This window comes from Rattus rattus, chromosome 14 (assembly GCF_011064425.1).
Source record: "Rattus rattus isolate New Zealand chromosome 14, Rrattus_CSIRO_v1, whole genome shotgun sequence".
NCBI classification, from domain to species: Eukaryota; Metazoa; Chordata; class Mammalia; order Rodentia; family Muridae; genus Rattus; species Rattus rattus.
In genome coordinates, this window is record NC_046167.1 from 61,457,303 (window position 1) to 61,465,005 (window position 7,703).

At 46.6% G+C, this 7,703-nt stretch overlaps 1 pseudogene; it reads right to left on the reverse strand.

Annotated features, from left to right (window-relative positions):
• Positions 1-208: 208 nt before the first annotated feature.
• LOC116883239 lies at positions 209-6,962 on the reverse strand (annotated as a pseudogene).
• Between the last annotated feature and the right edge of the window lie 741 nt (positions 6,963-7,703).

The following is a 7,703-nucleotide window of genomic DNA, read 5'->3' on the forward strand; positions in this document are numbered from 1 at the left end:
TCTTTTCAATATCTTTAGACTTAGTGGTCAGGGATTTACACTCCGTTAGGTGGGTCATGATGCCCTTCTTCATCATGGATACTTTTCTTTCCTTTCCCTTCCTCCCTTCCTCCCTTCCTTCTCTCCTTCTTTCTCTTTTAAGTGTTTCTCCCTTAAAGTATAGTCAGGTTCATGTTGCACATTTCACAAGCATGGAAAAGCCAACCAACTAGACAGACAAGAGGACAGAGTTCAACAGAAGACGCCAATTCAAGATGACGCTGGACATGCCACCAGAAGGGTTTCTCCTAGATGGCACTGGTGCCAGGACCACTGGGCTGAGCAAAGAAGCAGCGGGCATAGGCTTCTCTTCCTTCTGCCCAGGCTACCTGGAAGTCAGTGTCCACATTTCCATGCATCTCACCGTCTTCCTTGAGGCTGATGAAGTCTCCAGAGCTTGGCTCAGAGGAGTTAATTCTCTGTGTTTCAGGCAACTCCAAGCCTTCACTGTCTCCACTAAGGTTGGTACCTGCTGATGTGGCCCAAGATGGGGGATTTTCTTTAGGTATCTCAGAGATGTTAGAGGCCATTTATTCTTCTTCACAGCCTGTTCTGTCGCTTCATCGAAACTTAATACAGAACTTACCACCTGGAGGCTGCAAAACTTTAAAGCTGTTCCTGCTATTGGGGTCCACATCGTGGAAGATGATAGTAGTGGTCGTGGTGCTGAGGGGTGAGGGAGGCTAGCTCAGGGGGAGCACTGACAGGACTGGGACCAAGCGGTACACACAGCTCCTCAATCATGATCCGCCACATTTCACTGGCCTCCGATGCGCCATTTTCTTCTGCTCTGTGCTGTGATTTATGTATCTGTTGGCATGGATGTTTCTTCTGCCTTATTTGAGAGTGTTTTAGTAAACAAGGCTTTCGGAGCAGAGGCAGGGCCCACCTCACTATCACTCAGAAAAGAGAAAATAAACCAATGTAACAGCAACAGCAGCAAACAGAACCAGATAAGAAAACATACTGTAGATCAATTAAAGCCAATTACTGTGCCTTACGTGACCATAGAAATAAAATGGTAAAAAGAAATATTTTCTTTCCTGAAGTTAATTACTTAGTGACGACTAAGTGACAACTGAAGGGAATTTTTAAAAAAAGAGGCAATGGGGCTGGAGAGATGGCTCAGAGGTTAAGAGCACTGGCTGCTCTTCCAGAGGTCCTGAGTTCAATTCCCAGCAGCCACATGGTGGCTCACAACCATCTGTAAGGGGATCTGATGCCCTCTTCTGGCCCACAGATGTATGTGCAGCAGAGTGCTTATGCATTCAACATTTTTTTTTTTAAAGGCTGGGGTGGAGGAGGCAAGAAGGAAGGGAGCAAAAGAAGAATCTAGTCAGGAAAAAGTGTCACAGAGGCAAGGGACTGATGTTAGGAAGAGGGGAGAAAGTATTAAATTTAACAGCCAGTTTGACAGGGTCTAAAATCCTCTGAGAGGAAAATGTCAATTAGAGAATTTCCTGTATCAGATTGGCCAGGAGGAGAGCCCAGACCACAACCCAGACCATCCCTTCATAGGTGGTCCTGGACTATGCGAGAAAGCTAGCCATGCTGACAAAATTTATGTCAGCTTGACATAAGTGCTAGGGTCCTTTGGGAATGGGAACCCTTAATTGAGAAACTGATTCCCAGCAGATTGTCCTATAGGCAAGCCTGTGGAGCATTTTCTTGAGGTAGGAAGAACCAGCTCATTGCGAGCAGTGCCACTCCTGGGCTCTGTAAGAAAGCAGGTTGAGCAAGCCAGTGAGCAGCATTCCTCCACAGCCTCTGCATCAGCTCCTGCCTCCACATTCTGGATTTAAGTTCTTGCCATGACTTCCCTCAGTGATACTGTGACCTGAGAGGTGTGCTGGGAGGTGGGGGAGCTAAGGAGGGCACTGAGATTTGCTGCAGCAAACCCCTTCCTGTCCAACTTGCTTTTAGATGTGGTGTTTATCACAGCAATAGAAATCCTAACCGAGATACTGGCTAGGCGAGCCTGTGGGTGAGCTAGTATGAACCAGCAAGAGTGTTCCTCCAATGACTCCTGCCTTTAGGTTCCTGCCTCAATCAAAGGCCAAGGCTGGAAACAAATTGACAACACCCGCTGCCCTTCCCTAAGCTGCTTTTAGTTTGAGTGTTTTTATCACATTAGAATTTAGACTAGAATAGATAAAGTTTTAAAGGTATACAATAAAGAAGTGTACAAGGAAAGTTGAATAAACCTGAGAAATAAAAACCTATAAGCTGATTTTATAAATAAAGTAAAATCAATGGTAAGAATATAATACATGGAGTAAATGGAGAATAGAGAAAATAAATTCTCTACAGGAGAGAGAGAGAGAGAGAGAGAGAGAGAGAGAGAGAGAGAGACAGAGAGACAGAGAGACAGAGAGACAGAGAGACAGAGAGACAGAGAGAGAGAGAGAGACTAGAGAGACAGAGAGAGAGACAGAGACAGGACAGAGAAAAAGAGGGGAGGGGGAAGGGAGAGTCCAAAAGAAAAATAAAGTCAAAACATTATTTTTTAAGCCCCAAACAGAAGAGCATGTTGGAGCAGCACCGTCTACAGACTCCGACACTGGAGCCTGCCAGGAGGAAGAGGTGATCTGCTAAAGTTGGAGACTCCTATTACATCTTGATTCTGATGCTGGAGAGACTGGAGAGCAGAAGGGGGCAATTGTTCATCAGTGTTGAGACCACTTTAGGTATAGCCCTTTTTTCTGTACTAGAATGCATCTCTTGCGACTTCTAGCTTTGCAGCCTGTGTCCAGACTGACCTTTCTATTATCCAGGGACTCCCCAGTTTGCCCATCTTGGAGTGGCTACCTAAACTGAGAGGTATTTCCCCAAGTCTGCTGGGTTGTGGGAGAGGTAAGTAGGGCCCTGAGATTTTCAGGAGAATCCTCCTCAGTATCGAACACTCTGAGGGTGGGAATAGACTGTGGAAAGTATCCATAGGACACAAGAGCTTCAAAGATCCCCATCCCCTGAAAAGTTGAATGGCTTGCTATGGAGTTTAAGCTGTACTTAACTGTCGGGGTCTGTGTGTCTCCACAGGCTTATGACTCAGTAAGGAGAGGAAGGCAGCTGAGCACTGACCCCATCCAAGAGTCCTGGCATTTCCTCTCATGAATGTCTGCCTCCCAAGTGGGGTGGGGGCTGGCCTGTTGACTCCAGGCTTCTTGAACTGTCATTGCTTTTGGTTTGGGTTGGGGGAGAGGCAGGAGATCTCAGTTTTAGACAGTAGTTTCCCTCTAATGATGGCCCCCAGCCAGTCACAGCCCTCTGAGACACAGAGAATGGCAAAGTAGCCCTCTTCTATACCGGTGTTGATCTGTGTGGGAGCTGTTAAAATTTGAGGCTTATGAGAAATGTGTGAATGCCCAGTATGGCCACCTAACTGCTAAACTTCTGGGAGGGTAAAACATGAGGGTATAGGCTCAGTGCAGAACCGAGTTCCATACACACAGTATTACCAGGTAACATTAGCAGAATTCATGCCCCACTTGCCGTGAGTCCTTGCTGTTAAAGCCCAGACCATGCATTGTAGGCTGGATCCCATAGGGTGTCTTTCCCACTTCTTGCCCCCGCCATTCCTCCCCTGCCCTTTCCTCAAAGCCAACAGATATTTCTGAGCCAACCAGACTCCCTCCTGCCTCATTCCCTTGCTCTGTCTTTTCCCTTTGCCTTGGTGTTTTCCCAGATGCACACTTAGTTTGGTTGCCGATCACTAGAAAGCATGGTTTATTAGATTCCCCTCAGTGGAGGACTCCCCTAAGTATTAAAACCTGGACTTTCCCAGCACTTACCACATCACAATAATTTGATCATTTGTTGATCATCTACCAGGAAAAAAAACCCAAAAGGGGTTTTTCACAGCTCTGTCATCCATGCTGCCCACAATCGCATCCTCAGCCTTGGTGATGACACCGGATAGTAACACACAGTCTGTGAATTGCTGTTGGTTGAGGAACCTCTCAGATTAAGGTGCTTGCTTCCACTGGCTGAGGAAAGTAGGAAAGGTGTCACACATCAAACCAAACCAGAGAACAGATGGACCGAGATGACAGGGGAGACAGCAGCAGCCAGCCCGTCCTTCCTCCTTCTGTTCACTGGAAGCCTTCAGAATCTGCCGCCATCTTTGTCACTGTGGATGGATTTAGAATCACTGAGGAACCACTCATCTGGGTGTGTCTGTGAATGCACTTCCAGGAACATTTAAGTGAGGTGAGGAGGAAAGCTCCACCCCGAAAGTAAGCATGACATTTCATGGGCTTGGGTTTCCTGCTACATAAATGGAAGAAAGTCAGCTGAGGACCAGCATTCGGCTCTCTCTAATTCCTGACCGTGGATGTGATGAGCGACCTCCCATGTCTGCTGCCATGATTTCCCTGCCTTGATCAACTGTCCCCTCAAATTGAGCCCAATAGCGCCTTCCCTGGGATTCTTTGCTTGGATATTTCTGCCACAGCAAAGAGGAAACTGACATGCAGAAGCCTTGGCTTTGCAAAGCACCAGTCCCTCAAAGGTGTGCACCCAGACGTAGGTTGTGTGCCTGACCATTGTGGAAAGGACCTTGGCATGACCCAGGAGTAAAAACTGAAGGAGAAGCAATGGTCTTTCAATAAGTAGGCACTGTCTTCAGGTCCAAGTGTTGTCTAATGAGATGCATAAATAGCGTGTATGCCTAACATAAAACTTAATGAGAAAGTATTTGTCCTAAGTTTGTTAAATGCCTGGAGACAGCTGTTCTTACAGCTGAGTACTTAGCATCTCCATACAGCACGTTCTTAAAGATTTTAAAAAACAGATCAGATTATTAAACCTGACTTCATCTTTTGTATGTGTGCGCATGTGTGCGTGTGCGTGTGTGCGTGTGTGTGTGTGTGTGTGTGTGTGTGTGTGTGTGTGCGTGCACCATGGGAGATAACACCAAGTGAGTGGAAGAGGTAAGTCCCGCTAATCCTTTTAGCTTCGCCTGCATTTTGAGACATTCTTTGCATGACTATCAGGAAGTCACGCTTCCTGGTGACATATTCTGGTGGGAACATGTGCGCCTTCACACCTAACCTTCCTTCTCTGTTGGCCATACCTAAGACAGAGTACTGTCCTAACAGTGTGAACTGCCCTATGCCAAACCATTCGCATCAACTCGTTTTATTCCTATGAACTCATAAACACATGTTCCCCAAACTTCAATGCTCCTGCTTGCTTTCTGTTGCAGTGATAAAGCAGTGAGTGATCAAAAGCAGCTGGGGGAGGGGAAGGGTTTCTCTTACACTTCTATTCCATCACTCAAGAAAGTATAGCAGGAGACACACTACAATCCAGGAGTAATGAGGCTTACTGGCTTATGCTCACCAGTGTTCTCACACAGCCCAGGACCACCTGTCCAGAGACGGCATCATCCACAGGAGCCTGGGCCCTCCTCCATCAATTAGCAATAAAAGAAAATGACCCATAGACATGCCACGGGTCTTGTAATGGAGGAAAACTCCCAATTAAAGTTCCCTCTTCCCAGGTGACTCTATAGTCTGTATCAAGTTGACAAGAAAAGCTCATCCATAAACTCAGCATCTTGGAATGTGTAGCCTTTGGTCACTTCTGTTTCCAAGTGATTCCTAACAGAGCTCCTTAAGTTTCTTCTCAAGATCGCTGTTCCCTTGGATGATAAGAAAATTTTAACATTAAGGAAACGAGATGGGTCTGTCTTAGACTGCCTCTCTCCAGCCTGACATGGAGTAGACAAGCTGGAAAAAGTGTGTTGCTGTGGCCATAGCAACCCCCTGACTCACCCAAGCAGCTGAGGCCAAGGTAACCTCCTTCCTAAGTTCCCCTTTGGCCTACGTACATCCTTGAAGAGCCATTAGAAACAAGTGTTTGATGAAGATGAAGTGCTTGCCCGGGCATGACCAGGCAGGCAGCTCAACACCAGGATGGCTTACCTGGTATTGGGATCCATGACTTGGGTTGAGGGACAAATACCGGTTATGATATTCTAAATCATGAAGCACCACAGTCCCCACTCTACTAGGTAAGAGGTTTGTGGAGAAATATTGATGAATACAAGTTCATTCTACTCTCCAGAAATCATAAAATGTCCCACAGATGCTCCCATTTGTTCAATGTTCCCATGGACACATCAGATGCTAGTGCAATCTGCACTTCCTGTTTACAGCATGGATGGCACGTGTGTGTGTGTGTGTGTGTGTGTGTGTGTGTGTGTGTGTGTGTGTGTGTGTGAGTACACTGTAGCTGTCTTCAGACACACACCAGAAGAGGACATCAGATACTATTACAGATGTGAGTCACTGTGTGGCTGCTGGGAATTGAACTCAGGACCTCTGGAAGAGCAGTCAGTGCTCTTAACCACTGAGCCACCTCTCCAGCCGGATGGCACGTGTTAATATATACCATGAGTCAGCAGTTGTTTGGCTCCTTGTTCTCATATGCTGTGTGATTTTTCAGCTCTGGTTGTGGCAAAAGACAGAAAATAAGGTGTGCTCTTGGGTTTCAAGAAGACCAATATTAAGTAATTGGCATGAAGACTATGAAAAGGTGGTGGGCAAGTAGCCCCCAGCTCTCTATGCATACTGATCTGCAGGGTAATGGAGGACCTTTAAGAAAGCAGTTGCTCCAATAGATTTGGAGTTACAAGAGGTACTGCATACCTCCTGTCTGCCAACTTGAAGTTATATACAGCAGGTACCATGTGCTTACCTCCCAGCCTAGCCCATGGACTAGGAAAAGATCAGCTCTGTCAACAAAAGTAAAGACAAAGAGGAATAAGAGGATACCAAGATGGACAGACACATAGCTTTTCTGAAGCCGTGGTGACAGTAAACAGCCAAACCAGGTATGGAGAAAGAAACATTGTCTACACTTACAAGTAGGACTTACACAGCAGGGTTGGGCACCTGCAGGTCTGCAGTGGGGTACATGGGCTCGGTGAATTAGGGTCAAGATGCCCACAGGTACAAGCAGTAGTGGCTGTCATGCGGAGCAAGCAGGGAGGATTCCAGATCACACAGGTGAGACCCACCAAGGGAGAGACTTGGGGTGGCAGGGCGAGGTCCTGGTTATGCAACTCGGTGCAGTGAGCCGGTAAATTTCAGCTTATTACTCAGTCTTGGTTTCTTTGCACCCACACGTTGGAGATGATGCCCCTGAGCTGACTGTTGAAATCCCTCCAATGTGTTTGAAGAGAGTATTGGTGAAGCAGATCTTTTTAGGACATGGCTAGTCACACGAGGAGTAGGCTGGGTGGAGAGAGGAGAGGCTCCGAATCTGGCTTAGTCCTGAACAAGTTATGTGGGTAATGAGAGCATCGTTTTCCATCTCTTCTCTTTGTCCTTGTTAGGAGGTTTCAGTTACTAAAATGACTGGAGAGGGTTGTCAGCCACTGGGTGAAAGAGAATGGGAACAAAAGGGAACATTCTAGAAGAGGTTAGGTAATATTGGTTAAGTGGGATATTGCTCTTCCAGAAATTTCCAAGTGATCACATTTCCTCTGCTGACAATGGCCACTCTCTTTTACTAACCAAGTATGGTAAAGGTTGAGTGGAAAACTGAGGAGTGAACCAGGCAGGTTGTGAAGGGGAGACTCCATTAAGACTTGCCAGTATCAACAGCTGTGGAGAAGAATTTGCCCACTACTATCAAGAGATCTCCAAGTGAGGGAG